The 26612-nt window shown below is 42.0% G+C and overlaps 1 long non-coding RNA gene across 1 annotated transcript in view; it reads right to left on the bottom strand.

Annotated features, from left to right (window-relative positions):
• Positions 1-26612, bottom strand: part of LOC144380017 (uncharacterized) — a 56563-nt gene that overhangs the window by 3359 nt on the left and 26592 nt on the right. Inside the window, exon 3 of the long non-coding RNA XR_013443685.1 lies at positions 724-999. This is a non-coding gene — a long non-coding RNA (uncharacterized LOC144380017). The remainder of the gene's footprint in view (positions 1-723; positions 1000-26612) is intronic.

The following is a 26612-nucleotide window of genomic DNA, read 5'->3' as shown; positions in this document are numbered from 1 at the left end:
GTCCCCTAAGAATGCCCACTTCCTGCTTTGAGGTCCCCGCCTGAGGTTCCTTTCACTGGGGCATTTGGAGAGCACCTTGAGTCCTTGAAGTAGGAGCCACCTGAGTTCCTTCCTGAGAAGCTCTGTGAGGAGACCTAGGGCTGGTCTGTGTTCTCTCTGTGAAGTGGAAAGACTGTTGGAAGGGCAGAGACAACGAGAAATCTAGGCTGGCTCCCAGAGGATGTCATTAGGACGGAGAAATGAACCACTCCTACCAACACCTGTCAGGACAGCACAGACAGCGTCTTTGTGCAGATTACAAAAAAGCAGCCTCTCTGGGTGGCCAAGTCGCAAGGAGACACACCTTTTTCAGGCTGACAACCCCTGATGGGGGCACAGCTTGGCAAACAGGGAACTGGCCCCCAGGATCTCAGTGCATTTCTCCATGGCAGCCCACCCAACGCAATGGGCTAGGAGAGGGGGAGTCCATTGGAGGCACCCCATGTTAAGAACCAGGAGTAAACCTGGAAGGCTGTGCTCTTGGAGATACGAGCCAGAGGCTTTGCTTGACCTGAAACAGGAAGAGTGTGTGGCTAGAGTCGCCGCCTGGGGAATTAGCATTTCCATCTGGCCAGACAGTACATGCGGGGCTCTGCTGCGCAGCCCCAAGCAGCTGCCTGTCGTAAAGGACACAAAAGGCCAGGAAAATAACATTCTAAAAACCAGAAAGTGCCCGATCCATACCTGGAAAAAAAAATCATTGCAGGCCTGGAACAGATCCTGGAACTGATGGAGGTCCTCTTCTCACGGGAGAGGCTTAAGAAATCCACTGGTGTCCTGGCTGCCGGAAGCACTCCGGGCGCCTCAGTGAGGGCAGCCTCGTGCATTGCTGGGCTCCCCTGCAGCGGTGTCCCTGGCAGGTGCATCCCCAAGGAGATGGACACCGACAGAGAGGACACAGACACGCAGGGGGTAGCAAATGGAGAGAAAATTACGTCCACTACCGGGGCTCAGCCGTATCTGGGCAGGTGGGGAAATGAAAAAGAAGGGGCTTATTAGACTTCTGTTTGCGTGACTCCAAAGACCAAGATATATTTAGGGGAACAGAGAGCTGGACACCAAGCAAGCTGCTTGGTTAGAGGAAAGGAGTACTTTTGAGAAGAGAATAGTGCTTCCCCTTGCGTTTTGTCTCCTGGTTAGAACTCCGTGCACCTGTGTGTGCGTCCAAAGGTGGGGAGGGGCAGGGTGGAGGGTTAGGAGAAGACAAGCTGGTGGCACTGTCAGTCGAACCTGCAAGGACTGTCACCAAATTGTAAGGCAGTGGTCACAAGTAGTCACGTTTTTAAGCCCCAGTGTAGAGGGCAGTGTCACAAAAGAGGGCATTCTCCCCTACTTTGTAGAAATCCCTTGCGGTGTGAGCACCTCGGGGGCTTGTGGGGGTGCAGGGCTTTGGTCCTTTCCGAGGTGCTGGTGCTGTCCCCAGGCAGTGAAAGGAGCCGTACCCGGCCGAGGTGACCCTAGGCGCGGGGGCCCAGCAGGGCCAGCAGATGGGAGGTACCCAGAGAAACAGCGCGACTGAAGAAGAATGATTCCAGAGTCACATGGTGAGGGACGGATCTACGCATGAGCATATATGACCTGCCCGTTGGGACCTAAAGATGACCCGAGGAAAGCGTAGGGACTCTGTAGAGGCCTGGGGTGCGCATTCAGAAACACGGTAAGAGCCAGCAGAGCCCAAGTGCTCACAGAGTCTCCCTTCTGAGGGCACACAGGTGTTCTGACAGCTGGAAACACAGGTGAAAACTAAGATGATATCCATAATCAAAAATGATTTTTGGTATCCTAAAAGTGCTTCTTGCCTTTCTGAACTCAACTGTAAACTGTGAAGATATTCAGGCTGCTGCACAGAAGTGCGTTGCTCCTTGCCTGTTAGGCTCAGTCTTCACTCCTCACCGGCCTTATCTGTCCCTGGAACTTGCAAAGCTCAGTCTCACCCGAGGGTCTTTGCATTTGCTCTTCCCTCTCTCTGGAATATTCTCCCTCCAAGCTTTGCAAAGTGGGCTCTTTCTTGTCATTCAGATCTCAGCCTAAATGCCATTTCCTGAGAGGCTTTCTCTGACTATACAATTTCTTAGCCCATCTTTCCACCCACAGTCCCTCCCGCACATTATGTAGTTTTATGGTTTTAATGACACTTATCATTAGCTGAAATTATCTTGTTTGAATTTTTTTTTTTTTTTTTTTTTTTTGGTTACTTATCTATCACCTGTCTATCTGCAACAAAATGTAAGTACTAAAAAAGCCAGGGCATTTGTCTATCTTATTCCCGGCTGTATTCCCCAGCACATTACTGCCTGGCACAGAGTAAGTGCTCTTTAAGAATTAGTTGAATCAGGGCGCCTGGGTGGCTCAGTTGGTTAAGCAACTGCCTTCAGCTCAGGTCGTGATCCTGGAGTCCCAGGATCGAGTCCCACATCGGGCTCCCTGCTCAGTGGGGAGTCTGCTTCTCCCTCTGACCCTCTCCCCTCTCATGCTCTCTCTCACTCTCTCTCTCTCAAATAAATAAATAAAAAAATCTTTAAAAAAAAAAAAAAAAGAATTAGTTGAATCAATTAATCTTAAACATTCATTTTCAGTTTCTCTGCAGTTGGGGAAAATACTCACCATAGGTCAGCATAGGAAAGGGTGTCTCTAGACCCTTTGTCTTATTCATTTTCTAGGTAAATGAGAATGAGGACTCCTGCCTCAAAATTAGCATGGAATCGTGATTTGTTCGTATTTGCTGACAGATCACTTTCTAGATCATGTCTCTGACACCTTCGTACACTCGCCCTTTGCACATACCAGTACTTTAACATTCATTTTGCTGGAACATCAGCTATCTCTACTGTTCTGACCGCGCATCTTCTAACCCAGTGCTGTTGAAACAACACATCGCTAATTGAAAGTTGTGATCTATCAGCAATGTATAGGACAGGTTTTTATTCCATTAACAACACTCAAACCATCTGCAGACTTTGTGGTGATTCCCATCCTCAAAACTGAGCCTGCTTTAAAAATATTGGTAGCCAAAGACTCTGTTTGAAACAGGATTCAGGTCCCTCCCTTGTGTTTTAGTAGTTTTGCATACCCACTGGGATCATGTCTGATGTTTTCCAAGTCCTTTTAGGTGACTGGTTTGACACCAAATGAGCTTCTAAGACACACTGCTGAATCATCTTCATTGGAAAGTTTTAAGAATAGAATAGGTATGGGCGCCTGGGTGGCTCAGTGGTTAAGCGTCTGCCTTCGGCTCAGGTCATGATCCCGGGGTCCTGGGATCGAGCCCCGCATCGGGCTCCCTGCTCCGCGGGAAGCCTGTTTCTCCCTCTCCCTCTCCCCCTGCTTGTGATCCTGCTCTCACTGTGTCTCTCTCTGTCAAATAAATAAATAAAATCTTTAAAAAAAAAAAAAAAAAGAATAGAATAGGTAACTGCCCATACTAGATGAGATGTCACAGCCCTGAGAAGCTAGGGAGAGAAACCAATTCATCCCTTGAGATTGGCTCTAGCAAGGTGATTTTTCTACCTTTGGATAATAATTAGTCCTCTAAAACTGGCAAGTTTTGCTCTTAGCAAACAAAATTATCTTGAAGGGGAAAAAACGTTATTAATCAATATTGGGGAAGTATATATATTTTTATATTTACATATTATATATATTTTATATTTATATAATATATGCTTATATATAATATATATTTTACATTTGTATATATTTTATATTTATATGTATATTCCTTCCCCACCCCCACCCCCCCCATTAGGAATACAGCAGAGTATTGGAGGGATGTTTAAGACCAAAAAAAAAACCAGTGACTTTGGGGGATATTTCCTGATGTGTTTGGCACTTTTAAAATTTTTGTTTTTCTTTTTTCATGTAAATCATCCCCTAGTAACTAGCATGGGATATTTCTGAAATTCATTTACTGCCATTTTGCTGTATTGTCCAACAGATTGTTTCTAGTACCTTCTGATGTGTGGCAGCTGTGTTTTAACAATTCCAAGTGTACCATATGAAAGTAATCAAAGACATTAACACACTAGTGTCTGCAGCTCTGGAGGTATTTCCTGAACGGGGTACTGCTGGGCCAGGCAAAGTTGTACGTAAATTACTTTTTTTTTTTTTTTTTGCATGCTGAAGTTTTCTCTAAATATATGTAGAATCATCACATGTTTGTGTTTGTGGATCCCTGTCTTCGTGGACAGAGCCCTCTGCAAAGGGCAAGCGTACTCAAATCTGCATTCAAGGGCCATTTTTACAGAGCATTGAATACATGACACATTAATCTGCACAAAGTGATCTCTCAGATTCCCAAAGGAGGAAATAGTTAAAGCTTAGTGTTTTCTCTGATATAGTGTACCCTGGGCAGAGTAGTAATCGCTAATGGCATAACATCCTAATGTAAGCAGGTATTGGGAAATGTTTCAGAAACAGTATTTTATTATAGTAAGACTGCACTGTACTTAAAGTAAATATCCCTGGATCCCCTCCAAAGCCAAAAGAATGTAGTTAGATTACAGAATCTGCTCATTCAGCCATTGTATCATGATAAATTAGGAATTTGAAAAAAAGGGTTCTTTGTGTATCAGAAAAGGTGCGGAGAGGTGGACTAACCTGGAGAAAGTACACTTTCAGAGTACTGTTGGTCAATAAAATGATGTGTTGTGCAATCTTGAAAGGAGGTGTAAAACTATGCACATTATATTACCTCACTGCTTGTCAAGTCACATATGTCATGCAAGCTAGGTGTCCAAGGATAAAGCTGAAAAAGGAAGGCTCCACATGTGGCAGATGCTGTCATAAGTTATATTTCAAGATTTAAGTTTAGCGTTCCGCACATCCAATTTTACAACACTTTTGCAATCTTTAGCAAAAAATGTAAACTCTCGGGGTGCCTGGGTGGCTCAGTCATTAAGCGTCTGCCTTCGGCTCAGGTCATGATCCCAGGGTCCTGGGATCGAGCCCCGCATCGGGCTCCCTGCTCTGCCGGGAGCCTGCTTCTCCCTCTCCCACTCCCCCTGCTTGTGTTCCCTCTCTCGCTGTGTCTCTCTCTGTCAAATAAATACATAAAATCTTTAAAAAAAAAAAATGTAAGCTCTCATTAGCTGACTCTGGATTCCATATTTCAGCGGACATACATGTTACAGGTATAGATCTGGATAGAGATCTAGAGAGAACGCCTAGCTTTGCACTTTACTTGTACCAACTGCACTTCCCTTGCTGCAGGAAGTATGCTTTCCAAACGTGCTTCAAATGCGGGGTTCTAGGACTCTGTGGTGGAAGCCAAGAGCCTGCGTTTATTTGACATTCCACTTCTCCCCTATGACTACTACCGACAGAGCCTCGGCGTGTCTGGCCCTTGTAGAACTTTCACTCTTAATTAAAATAGTGACACCAAATGCTTTTAACGATTCCCCAAGTGCTATTATAAGGTACAGGGTAAATGTTAGAGCTGGGGCCCATCTTCAGGGAATAAAACGATTTGGAAGTAACATTTTCCATACTGCTTTGTCCATTGCCTTCCTTTGGCCTTCCCACAGGACTTCACTAGGCACTGGGCCACATCTAACCTTAACTCCTTGCTGAAGGAAACTTTTTGCAACATCAAACAGCAGAATAGGACATTTTTCCAATCAGAAAGAAAAATTGTTAAGACGCTCAACTCTGTCTTTTCAATTCCTGACTTTCTTCTGGATTCCATTGTCTTACTTCTTTACCTGGATAAATACGGAGGAACCATGAAAGAAATTGTCCCCTCCTCCACAGCACCTTGAAAAACTTACACATTCCAGTGGAGTTTGTATTTATGGGGAACTTACTACTGGCAAATGATGATACTGAAGATTTCTTTTAATTTCTTTTTCATCCCTGTCCTTATAGTTGTGCGTGAATGTGGTCTAGTAGCTCAACATGGATCTGTTGATAGATAGACAAATAGATGTTTCTTTGAAGAGGAAGAGTTAAGGATTATCCTGTAGTACAGAACTCTTGCTGTCTACCTCTCTCATTTCTGAACCTCAACTTTGCCTGTTTTTCTCAAGCAAAGAAAATTAGAAACAGTTCCTGAAAAATTGCCATTTGGATCAGCTACTTTAATTTACTCCACAAATTCTTTTGATGATACTTAGAATGTACAAGGTACTGTGCTATGCAGAAGAGATGTACAAAATGGGAAATCAAGCACCCTTTCCTCCCATAGCTCACTGCCCAGTGGGAGGCTGGGTGTTTTAAGGAAAGGACTCCCAGCTGGCAGAGAAGCAGAGTGAAGGCCCTGAGGGGGGGCTACCTAAGGGGGGGCTCTTGTATAGCATGCTTAGAAATGAAGAAGTTGATTTGGCTGAAGATTAATCTGCATGGAGAAATAAAGAGAGGAGAGGTAGGATAGGGGCTAGGAATTGGAGTGAGGCTGAGAAGAAAGCCTTGATCCAGATTATAGGACTTGGAACATCAGCCTTAAGGTTTGGGTGTTGCGTCCTAAGCAATGGAGGGCCACTGGGGGCTTTGCAGGGACAATGACAGTTGTGATCAAGTATCTCTCTTTCATATTTACTGCTGAGGAGGTCTTCAGTTTAGAAACTCAGAGATTATTCAGGAGACCTTTAACAGCATCCTCAGTATCACCTAAATTTTGTGAGAACACGGTGGTTTTAAAACTAACAAAATCACAACAGAAAAGCTGGGAATTACATTGAAAACCTGTATTTTCTACTTCAAGAAGCTATGTGCTTAGTCATGGTTCTTCTTAGCACAATCGCAGTGTAGAAGAGGTTTGTCTTGGTGTGTCCCCCCACCCGCTGTACCACCGGTCCCCCCTTGCCCCTGCATCCCCATGTATTCATCTTCCATCCCAGCCCCGCCAGGAAGAAGAAAACTAGCTCTCCACCCTCACCTAGCCCTTAGTTGACTTAACTAACACTTTCATGGAGGTGAGGGGCAGGGTATTATATAAAATTAACATCAGAATAAGTGGAAGACTCCTTCGGGTGTGATTCGTGAGGGGCAGATTTTAATCTTCTTACCCTTTCCTCCGGCACCAATGCAAACTCCACCTGATTGTTTCTCCATTAAATTCCTGGGAACCAAAAATCTTTTAGTGCCATAGTTGGACTTAAAATCACAAATAACTAAGGAAAGAAAAAAAAAACAACCTTGAACTAAATTAATATTAAGATGTAATGGCCAATAGTGTAGAAGAGTATATCCATCAGGTTCTAGCAGGAAAGAGGTGGCATATTCAAATTAGGATCATTCCATGCGAATTTAATAAATTTAATAAAAGACTATTTACAGAGTTGTAGGGAACCATAAGGGTTACTGCAGCACCCTGAGCTAATAAAGGCACAGCTGTTACCATTTCTAGGCCCAAGAGAGGAGGGGAGGGAGTGGTTACCAAACCCAAAATGAGAGAGTCCTGCAGAGAGGGGCGTCATGAGAGGAGCTCAGACCTTCAGACAAGGGACCCCACTGGTCCAAGGTGACTGAGAGGAAGCCAGAGGAATAAATATGGTGATCTCACTTTTATCCCTCCCTTCACTCTTTTCTGCGGGACTCCCCATTGGCTGAACTCAACCAGAACTGGAGGGCAAGTTGGTGGGGGGGGCGGGGTTCATCGGTGAAGTTGTTGTAAGTCAGCTTTCCTGTGCAGAGCCGGGGAGAAATGAGTGCAGAGCAGATTTGGAGGGGTGAGTAGCATACCCAGCACTAGAGGGAGGGAGAAAGAGAAAGTAGAAGCAACAAGCTTGGGGGAGCGGTTGGGAGATGTTGGAGAAGGAAGGACTAAAACTTACTGTTTCAGAGCATTGACCTTGTTGAATACACACGCACACACACACATACACACACACACACACACACACACCTTTCAAAACTAGAGAAACACAATGTTGGGACTTCCTTGTTTTAAAGTTGAAGGGAGACATTTTCAGGCACCCCTTATTCCACAAGATGATCACCCTTCTCTCTGTGAGGAAAATAAGCTCATTGAAATCCATACACTAATGAGATCTTAAAGCATGAAAAGAACTCACTGTGAGGTGCGTAGACAGTTTATTTTATTAGCCAGCTGAGAGTACCCATGAGGAGCAGCAGATAGAGCAAAGCATGTCTTCTCTTTTCCCATAGGATTACCTTACAGGGATACAAAGTCAGCCTCAGATGGAAACCCAGGTGTTCCTGGAGTGTCTCCAGCATTCCTCTTCTCTCTTCTACTTGTTTGTCCTTCCTCCAACCAGGGCCCTCCTTCTCTAGGTCAAAGCTTTGGCAATCCTCATTCCTGGATTTATCCTGGGAAGGTACTGAGGAATTTCTATTCTGTACCTCCTTAATTTTCACCAGGAGTTAGATTCTTATGCCTGAATCATCTACAGGGGAAACCTTCTGTTGCTAACAGTGAACAACTTTGAGGCATGATTATGCTGTAGAAACCTCTTCCCACCTGCACACATCTCACCCCTACCTCTTCTTCAAAAGGAGTAAAAGTCAAAAGAAATCTGAAACCTTGTTTTGTCACACTAACTTTAGGGGATTACTTTATTCTGGTTATAATTGGGCAATGGTCTTCTTTTTAATTTGACCTGTTTCACAAAATATGTTCATCTTGTGTATAATTAAATTGCCTTTTCATTCTGGAACTTTTATTTGGTTATCTGTAGCTACATAAAACTATGCTAAAATGTGGTGGCTGGAAGCAATAGTGTATTAACTTTCACAAACTTATGGGTTGTCTGGGTGCTTGCTTCTTGCTTAGGATTTCTCATGCAGTCGCCTTGAAGGCTCCATTGGGCTGGCTGTCCAAGGTGCACTCTCACATGGCTGTTGGTTGAGATGAGCTGCAGCCTTTGACTAGAACACCTGTCTGACCTCTCTGTGTGACTTTCATTTCTCGCAGCATGGCAGTGTGTTTCTGAGAAGGAGCTTCTCAGGGTGAGCCTTCCAAGAGACCCAGGTAGAGGTTGACAAATTCTTAGAACCTAATGTCAGAAGTCCCACCTCAAACCTGCCCCCAGGATCACCCAGATTCAAGGGAAAAGGAATTAGACTCTCCCACCCACTGGAGGTGAGGAGCAATACGTACCTACAAAGAGGTGAGGAATTAATGATGGCCACATTTGGAATCCAACACAAAGTTTCATCTCTTCTTTTGTGTTTTCCTAATGAAATCATGATCATTCATTTGTGCTGGCTTTATTCAACAGTCTGCTTAATATAGTGGAAAGAGCGCTGAATTCAGAGTGAGAAGGCCAAGCCAACAGTCCCAACCAGAGGCAGAGTGTATCCAAAGCAGCAGTTGGGCCCTGAGGTACCTATGCATCCATGGTGGCTCTTGGTCTCTGGGGCATCTCCATGCCTTCTAAGCCTATTCCAGGGAGTGCAGAATTCAGAAGAACTAGTCTGCAGTTGTTTCTTCTCCATTTGAACATCTCTTACCTCCTGACACATTCAGGGAGGGGAACTGAACAGGCAGATTTACCTCAAGAATTCAGAGTAAACAGAATGGAGCATCCTGTAGAGTACGCCAACACATCAGTTTATACTCATCAGTCCCAGAGCCGTCAGGTCCTACCTCTGTGATCTGGGGTTAGTCACTTTCTAGTTCTCCTGTTGTTTTTTTTTTCAACAGGAAATTCCTATTGAGCTTTGATTATCTGAATTAAGAGATTAGGGGAGAAACTACATATCAATATATTCCATTATTACCATCTTGACTTCATCCCATCTTTAACTCTGTCCCTGTACACTTTGGATTTTTTATTTTATCTTATTTTATCTTATCCTATTTTATTTTATTTTTTAACTGAAGTATCATTGACATTCAATATCATATTCGATTCAGGTGTACAGCGTAGCGACCTAACCATTTTATACATCATGCTCACCACAATAAGTGTTGTCACCATATGTTATTACAATATTATTGACTATATTCTCTATGCCCTACTTTTCATCCCCATGAGTTATTTATTCTGTAACTGGGAGTTTGTACCTCTTAATCCCCTTCACCCATTTTGCTCATCCCCCAGGCCCCTCCCCTCTGGCAACCACCAGTTTGTTTTCTGTATTTGCGAGTCTTTCTGTTTTTGTTTGTTCATTCATTTTGATTTTTAGTTTCCACATATTAGTGGAATCATATGGTCTTTGTCTTTCTGTAATTTTTTTCCCTGTGAAATGGGGAGAATAGGCATTTCAGAGGCGCTAGAGGACCAAGATAAAGAAGATATGTAAAAATGTTGTCAGCGGGGGGCGCCTGGGTGGCTCAATCGGTTAAGCGGCTGCCTTCAGCTCAGGTCGTGATCTCAGGGTCCTGGGATCGAGCCCCCCATCGGGCTCCCTGCTCAGCGGGGAGCCTGCTTCTCCCTCTCCCTCTGCCTGCTGCTCAGCCTACTTGTGCTCTCTATCTCTCTGTCAAATAAATAAAAACCTTAAAAAAAATAAAAAATAAAATATTGTCAGCAGTAAAGCCCTAGGTACAAGTAAAGTATTTTCAAGAATGTTGCCTAAATCAGGGCAAAGTTTCTCTCTAAGGGGCCAGTTTGTTAATCTTTTCAGCTTAGGGGACCACATGGTCTCTGTCCCAAATGCTCAGCTCCACTATTGTGGAGTGTGAGTGTGAAACCAACCTTAGACAAAAATTAGTAACAAACAGGTGTAGCCAGACTTGGCCATCATGCCTCAGTTGCCAATCTCTGATCCAATTTATGATTTCACCTGTGAAGAGAACAGGGAGAAAAGTCTGGACAAGTAAACTTGTAATAATGTCTTTTATTTAGACTTAACAGTGGTTTAGACACTGGACAGGTGAACTAGAAATGCAGAGAAGTAGGAAAATACTGTTTGATACTATGAGTTGACACCGATTTCCTCCTAAAAAGAGAATAGTAAGAGAAAATATCCTGGCAATGGAGAACATAGGACCTTGGGGAGAGGAGAGCTGGTGTAGTTGAGAGAAAAAGAGTAATATTCCATTTATTCCAGATAGGAATTGAAATGACAGGAAGAGTCTAAATGATTCTCAATGTAGCCATACCCCATGAACCTCCATTTCCCTACCAGGGCTGTTTAACTCATGAAATGATTTGAGCAAGTTGTTTGTCTGTTTTAAAAACCAGTGAAGAGATTGGGGCCTCATACCTGTCTCATTTACAGCAGATCCTCCATCTCCTACCAGGATCTTGGAGTGCAGATGCAAAGAAAAACCTAAAAGAGTAAGTCCTAGAAACACCTAGAAATCACAGTCCTAGAAACACCTAGAAATCACACCTAGAAATTCTATGGCTTGCACCCTCACAAGCCATAGAAATAAGGCACAGAGGGAGTTAACCAGATGTCCAGAGGGCAAGGGCCCCAGCTGGAGTCTCTGACAGAAACTTTGAGCATACCATGATGTAAATAACAATGATTATAGCACTCTTATGAAACATGTCAAACACTTTCTATTAAAATGGTAATTAAAGTTTTTTTAAAGGTCACTAACTATCCCATTCCACTGAATATGACAATTTATTTGAAAAAGAAGAAACATATATAACTGGCCATTTCACATGGTTTTTAATGGAGATTTACCCAAATTTTGCCTCTCTGGGATGAGACTTTTTTTTAAATGAACAATTCTTTTTGTGAAGAGGTTTCTCATATTATGATATTCTCGGAAATCACATTTCCAAATGGCCCATTACCAATTTTGGTTTTAATAAATAAATAAATAGGACTTAGCAATTAACACTGGGCACTTGAAGAAAGAATGTTCATAATAATAAAAGACTCCAGATAACCCTTCCATAGAATAGTGACACGTAAATATGTGTGTTCGCTTCTCTGGGAATGAATGGTGCTAAGAATGTCATGGTCGGTTTTGTGCTCACAAATTCTGGCATGTACTTGGCACATTGTATTTGATTCTTGGCCGTGAGATTGCAGTGAGCCACTGCTAATGATGGCCTAAGAAAACATTTCAGAATGTCTTTATTTTACAGGCAAGCCACTGGGATTGAGAAGAAAAACTTCTTACTCAGAAACGGGTGATCTGAATTGGAGTTGGAAATCTGCTACTTCTTAACTCTATATCCAAAGTTACTACTAGAGATCTAAGAACACCGGTAGCATCTGCAAATGGTAATAATACTTACCCTTCATCTATCACCTGGTGGTTGTGAGAATTAAGGAAGGAAAGTAGGCAGAAAAATGTTTGCAAATTGATGTAGAAATAGAAGTTCTTTTAAACTGATGTTTGAGATGATTTTGTAATGAATTGTTCGGTATTTTAACTATATTTTCAGGTTTCACTTAGGATTCAAGCAGGAATCTGGTTAGAATATGAGTATTAGCAACTTATTGCCAGTACAATTGACTCTTGAACAACTTGGGTTTGAATTCCGGGGATCTGCCGATACACAGATTTATTTTTATATATATATATATTTATATATATATAAATACAGCACTATCCATGGATGTTTCTTCCTTATGATTTTCTTAATAACATTTTCTTTTCTCTAGCTTCCTCTATTGCTAGAATACATTATATAATACATATAATGCACAAAATATGTGTTAATTGACTCTTTATGTTATCGTTAAGGCTTCTGGATGACAGAAGGCTATTAGTAGTTTTTTGGGGAGTCAGAAGTTACGGGTGGATTTTTGACTGGGGGTGAGGGGCAGGTGTTAGTGCCCCTAGCCCCCACCTTGTTTGAGTGTCAGCTGTTTATGTGAAGCATAATATTGTCTTTGCCTCCAGCTTCTTCTCCCAAAATCACCTCTGTCAGCAAACTGATAATGAATAGAGTGAAAGTAATTGGCAAGTCGTGCATTGTGTGGTCATTGCTGCTCGTTGCCTCCCCAAGAGCAATCTATCCTTTCTCCCTTTCCTGTTAACAGAGTCTAGGTTTTATTCATAATCCATATATAAATCCACAATTTTAGCCCCCATTTCAAGGACAAATACTGAGTTTTCAAAGCCACTCAAGGTAACCCCCTTCCCTTTGCAAGTGACTGATTAAGAGCTGGACACATTGCTCAATTAGATTTGTTGAATGCATGATAATGGACACTTACGGAGCACTTATTCTATGCCAGGCACTTTCCCCAATACCTTATATATATTTATGCTGATCCTTACATCAACCCTGTGAGGTAGGTTGTAGGACTATCTAAGTTTTGCAGCTGAGGAAATTCAGAGCTAGGGAGACTAAAAATACTTGTCCAAGGGAGTGTGTAAGTAGAACTAGAATATAAACCCAGGTAGTGTAGCTTGTTGCCCACACTCATTGCCAGTGTGCAGCACTAAGGTGGAAGTCTCCTGAAGGCTTTTGGAAAGGGTCTCCTCACTAATAAAAAAGAGTCAAGCAGGATATGCCCTATTCCTTCTGCCGGATGTCTGATGATTGCATGTGATGCCCCGGAGAATGGCAGCCATCTTGTGACAATGAGGAGCACTAGGCTGATACACTGAGTATAGCCCAGTGAAAAGATAGAAAAATCCTGGGTCTTTGACATTGTGTTGAAACACTGACTTTGCAAACTGTGAAACTTACCTACTGCAATGCTTCTAATTAGGCGAAATACTCTATTTTCATCTTTGTGTAAACAGTTTTGAATTGGAGTCATCTAATACTTGCAGCTAAACACATCCCCACTGAACGAACATGGATATGCTGTTAAGTATGGTATGTCCAAACTAAGTGATTGGCTCCCTTCTGAAGTAGCAATTTATTATCACTAGAAATATGTCAAGGATGGTAAAAGGGGATTACAATTTGGGGAGAGTAGGTTAGACAAAATGATCCAAGATGCCTTCCACTTCTAGTTGCTGATTTCAGTGAAATTATGGTTTTCTCTATCAAATAGGATCATTAAGATGGAAGGTATTAAAATACAACTGAACAGTCTTCTGGAGGGAAAAAAAAAAAACCCAAATATTTGGAAGATAAAGGAAGAAAAGATAAATTAGCATAAATGTAGGCAGATCCTGTGGTTCAGTCAAGGAACTGAAACCAAAAATAACTTGGAGACCCAGGATAAGCCAAACTTAACTTGGGGACTTGCTTCCTCAGTTCCATCCTTAAACATCAATTAAACAAAAATCTTAGCCTCTACATCAACTACCTATATACTTTTCTTTTCCCGTTACCTCTAGCTTCTAGAAGATCACACGGCCTCCTTCCTAATTTCTCTCAAAATCACTGTTTCTATTTACTTGGTTTCTGTTCCACAACTGAATGGGAACTCCTCAAGCAGCCGTGACTCACTTCTGTACTTGCAAATCCTATAGCATATTTCAGTCCTTGACCCATCCAATTTCTTCATGGTGTTTGGCCTCAACTTTCAGCTCTTGCTCCACATTTCATCATCCCTCTCTGAATAACCACACTTCCTCCCACTTATGCATGCCCAATTCTATTTCACCAGCTCAGAGCGTTCTCCCAGCCTCCAGACCCCTGTTTACAGCTCTTTCCTGAATAGCTTCTGTACATTCTGGGAAAACAGCAGTCATCTTGGCCCCTCTGTCTCTCTCTGCCTTTCCCTCCCTTACATCTCTTGTCAGTCCAGACCCTAAAACATGTCTTTCATTTGTCCCTGATCCATTTCCATTTCCAGTTCCAGATCTTCATCTCTCTCCTAGGCTCCCAAGTGGCCCACCCTCAAATTCCATGCTGACCACCAGCATAGTAAGTCTGAACATGAGTCAGCATAGTAAGCCTGAACTTTTTTTTACTTTAGGTGATTCCTCATTGGTTTGAATGGTGATTGCCTTCAGAATAACACCCATTTTTCTTTGGGTGTTGTTCCAACTGGCCCCGTCCTACCTGCTAGCTTCAGCTACAGCTATTCCCTTCATGCACCCTGTGGTTTTCCTATGTAAAATTGCCTGCTTTTCTATCTCTGTACTATGGATGCATGCTGGTTCTTTGATTGAATTGTTCCCATCTACCATTGCATGGCCTGGCAAACTCATCATATCTCAAGGCACAGCTCAGATTGTGTCTTTTCCCTTTATCTTGCCCGCCACCAGGCAGACTGTTAGCTCCCCATCTGTTTCTATAAACATGCCTCCATTCAAGCATGCACTGGAAAAGCAAGAGCTGCCTGAATAATGCAATGTATCACCACCCCCAGCTCCATAGACGTGCCCAAGGCCTGAGGAGATAACCAGAGCTGAGCTAATGTGTCCCTTTCTGGACATCTTTTGGTTTGAGACCAGAGAGAACTGGCAATGAATCTCTGACATTCAGTCAGGGAAGAAAATGATTATCTTACACAAAACAAACTCAGCCTTAACCTAAAACTGCTGTAAAGAGCAAACTGTAAGATTTTTTTATAAGAAGAAATTGTAACCCAGTAGTTTTAACCTAAACCATTTTTTATATGTGTGTAAAAATCTCAGCAATCTGAGGACTAAAATTAAAATGCCACCCAGATGTTTGTTTTGAAAAATTCAAGAGAAGAAACAAAACTAGAACTCATGACTTGAAAGGTTGAGTCATCAAGGACTAATGGTCATCTGGGATTATTATTTTTAATCAAAATTAAACACAAATATCAAATTAGTTTTGATAAAAGAAGATAAATAAAATAATGATTCAGTAATAATGATATGGATACAAAATCACAAAAGACAAAACAAAACAGAAAACAAAGGTATTCCTATAATTAAACATTATAATTAAGCATTTTTGAAGTCCTGGCCTATGCAGTAAGGTAAGAAAAATAAATGGAGTACAAACGAGAACAATTATTATCATGATCTTGAGATGTTATTTACGTGAAAAATTCAAAAGACTCATTTGAACATAATAAAGTTAGTAAGCTTATTATATGTGAAAAGAATGTGCATGTTATGTATACAAACTTCAGGAGTTTTTCCTATGTATCTGCAATAACTGATTTGAAAATATAATAGGGAAATAAACTGTGATTTTGATGTGTTGGGATAGAAGTTGAAGAAGAGATAGTTCTTAACTAAAGAGAATATTTTCCAAAGTAAAGGTTACTAAAATATCATTAATAAGAGTAACCAAAACATACATATAATACCTAAGAAAAAAATCTACCTTAAAAAAGATACTATTCCCAGAAGACTAAAATTTTTTGAGGAGCATAATGACTGGAATAAATGGAGAAACATAGCAACAGGAAGACAACATTAAAGAAAATCAATGCCTTGTCAAATAATCCGTAAACTTGATGAAATCCAAACAATCTCAATATATTTTTCTTGAAACATAATGACGATCCATGAAATCAAAACAAAAAAACAGTTCCATGAAATCAAAACAAAAAAATTTGAGAGATTAATGAGAGGACCTTTGCATTAAGATGTCAAAATGTGTTACAACTCTACAATAATCAAAATAATATGTCACTGATGTCATTTTGTAACCCCAATTTTTCTTTCTCTCTTTCTTTGCCTACTATGATCCTGACCCACTCAAAAGCTTCCCTTTCTCTGAAACTTCCTTGGACCACCCAATCTGGAAGTCTTTCCCCATAATATGCCCTTCTCTTTGGTCATTGATCCATATTCTTGGTTACATAACAAAATTTGTACATGCCTTTTCCCCCCACAGTTTAATTTCCTCCTTTTATCATCTTTGTCTTAATAGTTTCACACCTCCAAGATAAAAAAAGTTGTTTTCAGTATCATCATGGACAGAGGGCAGTGTGAGATATAATAACATCATGGTGCCAAGACTTCAAAGTTAGCTCTGAGGACCACCAGTAGCAGCAGTACCTGAGAGCTTAGAAATGCAGAATTGCTGGCTTCATCCCAGATATACAAAATCAGAAGCCGCATTTTAACATGATTCTCAGGTGATTTGTGTGCACATTAAATTTTGAGAAGCACTGCCCTAAAGAATTTCATGGAATAAAAATATTTCATAGCGCTCCTGAAGCAATCAGACATAGTCGGATATCTTCCTGCGCTGCAAGCGAATAGAATTATTCAAATCTTGTTTCCTTGATAGGCAAAAATTTAGTGACACCAAAAGAGCACTAAAGAGATGTGGGTTCAGGGCATGGTATAGATCGAATGATAAAAACGGACTGAGAGGGTGTGTACATGGGGAATGCAAAGACAGTAGGTTGTAATTTGGAAATGATTTGATACCTGGTTACTTCTATAGGGCTTGTTAATTTCTCCTTCTAATGCCAGTCTCCCTACTAAGATACTATTCTCTACTGTTGCTCTACATTTTAACTTGGGCTGCCATAATCTCACCTCCCACTCACTGTCTTCTAACAAAAGCAGTCCTCCCTCATGAGTCCACCCGTTCCTATCAGCCTAAGCCTCAGTCCCCAGAGCATCCATGAGCATGTCAGTTCCCTAGCAGCACAAACTGGCACTGTAGCATCAAGTAGTCGGCAGTCAACATAGTAGGCATTCAACGACTGAGTAGGCAACAGATGAATCTAAGGAAAACAGTTTCGACAACCTTTATTATACCAGGTCCCTCCAGGGAATAATATCTGGATTGATTTGCAATCAATCCCACATCTCCTTAGAACGGTGCTTATTTCACCCCGTAAATTCCTTTAAGTCTGTTTTCACCGTATCGCTACCATCACTACCTCATGGCTGGACTGTCATAGGAAAATCGGAACTACTCTCCTTTCTCTGGTTCCCTAATCTAGCTACAAGGAACTTTTTATAGTCCGCTCTTATCCGTAGTATTACACTCAAACCCTTTACCCTGACACTGAATTTTTTAGAGTCCAGACCTCAGCTTCCTTTCTAGCCTTGTTTCATGACTTCCCAAAGGGAACCTTCCTTTCTAGCTAAGACGATCTGCTCGTGTTTCTTTACTATGCTTTCTCTGCTAGGATCGATGTCCCCAAGGTAAAAATGTTTTTCCCTATCATATTTGCTTATCGAAACCTACCCATTCCTCAAGACTTGGCTCATCCACTTTCTCTATGAAACATGGTAGCCAAGCACTCTAACCTAGCAGGATTCATCACTGATTCATTCCAGGAATATCCAGTGATTTCTCCTCTGAATTCTCCTATCACTTACTATCTATAATGCCCGTCACTTACTATGCATGGTCTTTTGAACGTATATCCTTCTGCATATGTGTTGTACATAAAGGTAAACAAAGAAGTCAAGACAGGGTGGCCTGATACTAAAACATCTCTCTACCACATAGTAATGGTATAACATTAGGCAATTTTCTTCCCCTCCCTGGGTCCCAGTGTCTTTATCTGTAAAAAAGTACCTACCTCAGAGGTTTATTATAATTAAAACAAGTCACATACTTTTAAAAGCTCTTAACAGGTATCTGGAACATAAAGAATACTCAACAATATTGGTATTCCTTCCCCACAGCACCTCACTTACAGTTGGTGCTACTTTGTATGCTTAAGTATTTCAGTACATCAAAATATTTATTTATTCATTTGTGAACTGATAAAGATCAGTGTTGCCTATCAATACTGACTTTCCACTGAAAGATGTTAAGAGCAAAATTTCCTACTCCTTTTGGATCAAAGAGTAGGCATTCCTCTCTAAAAGAAAGGTATTTGGAAGAGTATATGAAAGAGAGACCTGCAGACAGATAATGTGATTAGAGTCCTATCTTAGATTATTTACTCTATCTTTGATAACATATCTTGTAAGCGAGTCTGGCTTTGTCATTAAAACGATGATGAGAAATGGAATATGTTGTAAAGAAACTTCTCTGTTGTAGCTATGGACAAGGGGCTTAACCTCTCTAAGCCTATCTCCCCATTTGTCAGTGAGATTAGACCAGATGACCCCTATTGTCCCTTGGATTGCTGTGGAGAGTATAGTTACTTTGCTGTGGAATACCGAGATTGCATTATCTCCTCCATCTTTCATCTATGTAGCAGCCCTAAGAAATATCCTTCATCTAAGTAACAAACCATTACAAGATTGATTTCAGGTTATAGAAGAACAGTTCTATCAATTGTTAAGATATTAGGTTGTCACTCAGTTATTACTAAACCCCAGATCTTCATACTCACTCTGAAAAAGTATGATGGTCTTATATTATTTAACAGTAAATGATAACAATGCCTAGTCTTACTTTACTTTGGAGAAAAGACAGATTATTATATACATGTTGGATTTCCTCAAAATTAACTAATAGCCTATTGGCCAAAGTAAAGATGGCCCATAGGTTTCCTATTTTCTACGTGATTATACTAAATACTACACATGCCCTTTGGGTCTGAATTAGAATTATGTTTAAGTATGGCAAAGTTCAAGTAGGATATTATCACTTTTTATTCAGTAATACAAAAAATATTTGCTACTGGGTCTTATGCATGCCCTGACTTGACAGGTGATGTTGTGTTTAAAACTCACACACGCATATTTCCAGCAAATCAGCATCCATGCTCTGGGTGACATGGGATGGGAGGGCATGTCTATACTTGCTTCTGACATAGATTTGTTGATATGTTGGGGAGCAGAGCCATACATCGATATTTATTTCCCATCAGCCTTATTTTAGGGTTCTCTTTAAGAGTCTGTCCAGCTTCAGGCCATACTGTGGTGGTCTGTGGCTACCCATTCAGTGGCCCATGGGGTGGGAGCCACAGATAGTCTCCAGCCTGAGTCCCCGGCTGAATGAGTAGCATGTGTTACGTGGGCCTTCTACGAGTCTGCAGCCCTGAGTTCATTAGCACTGCATTCAGGAGCTGGGCATCCCATTTACCCAGGAACTTTGGTCACTATCTTTTCAGCAAAGGCTGGATCCGCCTTCCCCATCTCATCTGTCTCTCTGTAGAAGAAAAGTTCAGGTACAACTTTCCATTGAAGCTCGTGGGGGAGACGCTGTCCTTACTGAGGACCTCCTGAGCTGGCATTCCCCCACATCAGACCCCCTGGTGGCTCCCTCATTGTTGCACAGGGTGACAGCGTCCATATAACACAGGAACACAGCAGGTATCCTGTGCCACAGAGCCAGGGCTGTGGTCTGTCTGGTGGTCTGTCCTGTGATTGCTATTCCCCAAGATTGAGGCTTTCAGCACACTGCTTCAAATTGGGTAGACAGGGCTCCACGTGTTGATCATTCAGCAGTGGACATGCCTCCTGGGGGCAACAAGCAAACCTCAGACAGCACACTGGCTGGTGTTCCTGGGGAACAAGATACGACATCAGCTGGGTTTTCAATGGTAACAAGGGCCCCAAACTGCCATCACAAGCATCTCCCAAGTATCCTATATCTCTGCAAGAGGTAGGAGGTTGCCTTTTATAGGTACACTGTTCCATCTAAGAGTCAAGCCTGGTACCACCCAAATGGGTTCTGCAGCAAGGAACTTGAGGATATTCTTGTCCTTGATCTGTAGGACGAGAAGACCCTGGGCATTGTGAAGATTTTCCTTTAAGTTCCTTCGGGAATAAAGGACCATACCCTATGAACCCTTCTGGGCAGCATGGAAAGGCTTTAATTTTATTCTTACTAACTTGACTTGTATGATGCTCTCAGCAGATCTGAGTGAAACTTGAGCTCTGACTAAGGTAAGGGACAAGCCAAATCAATGTGACTTGGATCATGTACCCTCCCTCCATGATAGAAACTTTTTGGTTATAGAGGCTAGAAGCACCCCCACATTCATGAGACCCTTGCCTACAAGCATGTATCTTAGAACCAACCAGGATCATTTTTGAATAGATAAAAACACTGTCTCTGTCCCTAGAGAATCCTGGATCAGAATGCAGGAAGCAGGGGTGCTGTCCTCCCATGATTTTCCCCTGCAATTAATGGTCAGATCATTGTTTTACCTGGGGAAACAGTGACTTAGCCAACCCCTCTCTCCTTTCCTAGCAGGCCCTGGGCATGGGGGCCAGTGATGAGAAAAGCATGGGCGAGGATGGGGGGAGCTTCACCACCATCATAGATGTTGGCGCATCCCTGGTCAGCCTTCTCTCTCCCTCATCACCCCCTTCCTTCTGCCAGAGTTAGCGTGCTGGATCAGTAGGACACAAAGCTGTGTGTGACCCTTCCTTAAGCTGGACTCCGTCATCTGTGCAGATAAACTTTTTTTTTTTTTTCAAAGATTTTATTTATTTGACAGAGAGAGACACAGCGAGAGAGGGAACACAAGCAGGGGGAGTGGGAGAGGGAAAAGCGGGCTTCCTGCAGAGCAGGGAGCCCGATGTGGGGCTCGATCCCAGGACCCAGGGATCACGACCCGAGCTGAAGGCAGACGCTTAATGACTGAGCCACCCAGGCGCCCCTGGGCAGATAAACTAACAAGCTAGGAAATCCAGCTGGGGCTGGTTGTACTTTGCCCACGTCTGTTACAGCATATGGTACACCCTCTTGAAGTGACTGACAGAGCTATTTAATTTTACAGTTTGTCTGATGCCCTCACCCAGATACCACGCATACTGTCATGGGCTGATGCAAAACGACATTTGTGAGCAGTCTCAGCTTGGTTACAATCACGGATTTCACGAAAGGAGCACTTTAACATTGAATCTGAGCTCCACAGTTCCCAGGATGACAGAGCTGGATGGAAACATGGGGGGACTTACCCATTACTAGACCTGATCGTGTTCCTCAAAGAAATTGAGGCAGAAATATTGATTGACCCCCAAGGTCTCACCCAGCCAGTTAGTACAAGGACTAGAACCCTCAGCCGCTGACTTCCAACCAATGCTCTTTCCAGCCTAGGCTATCATCACATGGTCAGTTTTGCTTCATCTTCGAAATCCAGCCCCTAGAACCTTTCCCGGAACTGGACCTCTGGGCCTAAAATGGTTTAATGCACGCTTTTGGGAAGGGAGAGCCACAAGGCCTCTAAGTGGTTTTGATCAAGTTTGCCAATATTTACACCATAGGGTAATCTGCATAAACTTCATAAATAATATAAAATTCCTCCAAAGTGAGTTAACTGTGAGCTGCAGCGGTCTTTTGAAAAAATCCATGTTATGCAATCATCCCGACAAAGTTAACAACTCGATGGAGCACCGAAGGTAACCACTGATTGCAGGGACTGCTATTGACCATTTTAAGTGTGACTATTTTTAAAATACTGTATGCCTCATTAAGCTGTGCTCTGAAAATGAGAAATTTGCTTTAACTGCATTGTTTTGAATTGCTGAGAGAAGAATCTATCAACCACAAGGTGCCCTGCTGCTGAACTCAGCCAAAAAGCTGTTAATAACCCCAGCAGATGTTTCAGCTTTTTAGGCCAATAGACTCCCTCTCTCCCTACCCTCCCCTTTCTAGAATCTGATGCCAAGACGACTGAACTCCAGTTTCTGTGGCTGCTGCCGTGGTACTAGTGCTGCTGAGGAATTGAGTCTTTGAACAACCAGTGGTGACCTGGCCTCAGCCCTGTAAGGTCAGAACATGATTGCTTTTACGGTCTGAAGTTTAAATTTTCTGGGGGAAAATGAAGGTAGGGCCACAGAATTGCTGTTTCTGTTTTGTTGTCGGCCTTCATTGCCAGCCATTTTGTTCCATTTGTCGTGATTTCTCCCCGCACTCGAAGTCCATTTCTCAGACCCATCGGGGGGTTGGGCTTGCGGGGTGGAGGTCATTCATACGCTAGTGTCTCCATAGGTCACCGAGAGATGTTGGGTTAGCAGCTTTACAGAGGGATCCTCTGTGTGATGTACCGTTTGGGGTGGTTGTCTGCCCGATACCGCGAGGCTCAGAATGCCCTGACCTTAGCAGGTCTGCAATATTAGAAGTGTGTATTATAAACATAGAGACATCCCTGTGAGGTCGGTAGGATATGAGGGCATCCGGGGCCACTGCAGTCCCACATGGGGATTTGTCAACATCTCTGGGATAAACTTTACACCATAACCTGAAATTAAATCTACATTCCAAGGCTTTCCAAATGAGAAGAAATGTTTTTAAAAAGGAGATCCTCCCCCTTCTGTCACACTCCCACCCTTCCCCCCCTCCAGTACTCACTTATTTTGGAGAGAGCACTTTAAGGCACCCCAATGACCGCAGGGTGACCAAGAAAACACAGGTGCACCACATTTATGGAATATCACATTGGCTAGGAACACATCCGTACTGCACATCTATACATACTATTGTGCAGAGAATTGCCATTTCAATGGGGGAAAAAATTGAAAAGCAGAATTAAATTCATAAATACTTCGCTTCCTTATTTTGATGCAACACAAAGGCAGAATATCCAAGACTCTGTGGACCGCTATTGTCAGCTTCCACATTTGCCAACCATAGTAATTCAACCCCAAGATCTCTGCTCTATGCCATAGCGGCTATAAAAAGTAAGTACCTCTCCCTAGTGCCCTGCCGCCATATTGTTTACATACGCTCAACACTGTGTTTCTCTTTATCAGGGAAAGCTCTGGAGTGTGATGCAAGTCTCGTCTTTTTTTTTTTAACTGGATAAGGTAATAGATTCCATCGTAACTTTAGGTCCACATCCTTTTCAGTACACACGCAGAGGCACTCGTTAATGCTAATGGAATTTGCATGTATGTGTTGAAGGGAAAATGCAGTTGCCCACACCTGTGTACTCCATTTTCTTATCAGACCAAGCACAACACGATACACTCGGGAGTTCAGTGGCATCTATCTTCTAATTCTGAAATTTAAGTAACTTGGATTAAAAATTATCCCAATCATTCTGAAATGGGGTGTTCCCACTAGCAAATGGGATGGACATTTCTGCTTAGATTACTATGATTCCAAAAAGCCAGTATCAGATGCTGAGTCTTTAGTAAAATAAACAACCAATGTCATAATAATAAAATAGGCTAAAAAAAAAAAAAAAAAAACAAACCCAGAAACTCCCTACTGAATCAGTAGAGACTATACCCTCATTATTAAAAAATTCTGTATTAAATTACCTATACACATCTCCAGAGGAGTGAAAACACAAAATGAGGGAAAGAGAATTGAAAATAATCACTGTTTCGTTGAGATTCCAGACCTGCCGGCAGTGAATATTGGTACTAGGCATTAATAAACTATGTGGAGGTGTCTGGGGCCCATGGAAATCCAGACCAGACACTTCATTAGGTCCTGAACTTTACCTGGAATCTTCTACTACAAGTGATGATTTCCAAGCTATTTTGTTCTTGATTATTTCCAGTCCAAGTGAAATGGACAATAAAGAAAAGATACTTCCATGATGGATGTTCAGGACCAAAATAACTCCACCATCTGATGTATTTCACAGTTTTTAAGTTAAAACAGACCTAGTATAATATGCTTGTACATCTGGCTCAGGTGCTTCGTTTGCCATATGTTTGTGAAATAATCCAAGGAGATGTTACAATTGTACCGCTCCCCTTGGGACCTGAATAAAATGTGCCTGCAAAGAGTTACCTAATTATTCATTCCTGCCAACAACATCCTCGCCTCCTAATAAGGGGGTGCTTGCAATGAGACAATAGTGCTTTCAATCTCGAGAGATGTGAGTGTCGCTTATTGTTTCAAACACAGAAAGTCTTTTGCATTTTTTTAAATAAGAAAAAGATCTGTGGCCTTTAAAGCAAATAAAGTACTCTGCAGGTGGTGTATTTGATATTCTTTTGGGGGGCAAATGCTCCCTGGAACTCAACCGATGAAAGCCCACATAGTCACGTGGAAATGAGTGACCCCAAAATCCACAGTAGCTACGAAGTGGCTACTCTGGTGACTGTACCCGGGGGTGCAGAGCTTTACAGTTGGCAAATTGCTTTCCTGTATGTTGGCCACATTTAATTCTTATAACTACCTTGTACAGCAGACAAAAAAGGCGCACCTTATTTAGCCTTGCCGGTTGTGCTGATACTTTATAGCACTAATTAGCCAGAAACGTGAGAATCTTTTTTAAATGTAAAAGTGTTTTTTAGTCTTGACCCATAAGCACCGGTTGCCGCAAGGAGTTCTCGCTTTGACTCATTGACAGTCTGCTTTTTCCTTGCTCCTGAACTTGCATCCTTTGTCCCATGACTCACTTACACTCTCTTTCTCTCGATTCTCTTTTGATTCAAAAGGCATAATGTGATTTTCTATCAATGGTGGAAAAAAAACAAAAAAGAACAGCGAGGAAATGAACTTAATGATCAAAATACAGGCCTACCACAAGAATACAGATTTTAATGAGGCTCCAGGCCAGGTTGAAGTTCAAACAGATAAATCATGCTCTTGGCCTAGCTTTATCCACCACTAAATCAATGTAAAAGAAATGTGGCAAAGATGAAGATATCAGCCAATAAATCTCTAGGCGTGTGTTAATTGTATATTTACAGAAGTGCCAAAAGCCAGGAGAGCTGTGTCTCCATAAGGATTAGGCTGACATGACCCTAAAGAGCCAGATTAGTGTAGGGGTTGTTTTTCCCTGGAATTCAAATCTCAGGGTCAAACAGGACACAAAGGATGAGAGAAGAAGGATAGGAGATTCAGCTCAGGTTACCTAGTTTGGGTAAATGGGTGCCAGGGTCTATTTGCCTCCAAGGTTCTTGTTCAAAACAACTAGGAGCTACAAAGCATCCCTTAGTTCTGCTTTGCTAGTTAACCTTAATGGTTTTGGATTGCTCAATATACAATATTTTCTGGATATGTATTCCCGGTAGGAGGAAGAGTGAGTTATTATAAAGAAGTAATTGAATATTGGTCTCTTGTTAGGGTAAGAGATTCCCCAGACAAAAGTTTTTCACTCATTGCAACTATATACTTTCTGGATACATATACATTTCCTTCATTTACTTAATGTTTACTGAGTGCCTACTAGTAGACCACATGCTGTGGATACAAAGTGGAGAAAGCGAGGTCCTACTCTCAGGGCATTTAGACAAGTGGAGACTCAGACTTGCAAACAAATAAATACAATGAGATTTACAAAATTGGATGATCCACAAAGTTGACTGACACATTAGGATAACACATTTCAGTCTGTCCTGGAAAACTTCCCAGAGGAAGGAAAAATATGAATAGGTGTTTCCAGGCAGACAAAAGATTTCAAATTGTGAGCTATGAGTCATGAGATGCTAATGATCAATTGTAAGCAAGGCAGTAACGTAATCAGATTTTTGTACTTGAACTCTGGGCCTCCAATGAAAGTGGTTGGAAATGAAAATTCCTGGAAAGAAATGTCAAGGATTATATGGCAGTACTTAAGGGAGTTGATGGGCCTAATCAAGTAAAAAGGTAGCCCTCTTAGATAAGAGAGATAAACGAGAGAAGAATAAATAGGGTACATTGCTTGGAATGTGAGAAAGCAGTCCAAGGCTCCAAGGATGTTGGCTTGGGAAACTGGGGGGGAAGGGTCTAACATTCACTAATAAAAAGAGTATAGGAGGGAGAGCCGGTTTTGTGTAGTAAAGAGGGATGGGCAGGGAATCAGAGATGAGCATGCTCAATTCTGGACATACTGAGTTTGCAGTGCCTGTGGGATACCCAGGTGGAAGTATTTAGAAAACAGTGGGAGATAGGGGCTCAGGATAGAGATTTAGATGTAAAACCTCACTGGGAACAAGATCCCCCAAACATGAATAAGATGGGAAAGAAAACACTGACATTTAAGGGAGAGGGGAGAGAAATAGAACCCAGTCAAGGCACAGAAAAGGAGTAACCAGTGCAGACGTAAACCAGGAGAGAGAGAGAAATGTCGTGAAAGACAAAGCCAGAACTGCAAGAAGGGGA

Source organism: Halichoerus grypus, chromosome 14, assembly GCF_964656455.1.
Source record: "Halichoerus grypus chromosome 14, mHalGry1.hap1.1, whole genome shotgun sequence".
NCBI lineage: Eukaryota > Metazoa > Chordata > Mammalia > Carnivora > Phocidae > Halichoerus > Halichoerus grypus.
This window is presented reverse-complemented; position numbering and strand designations above follow the sequence as displayed.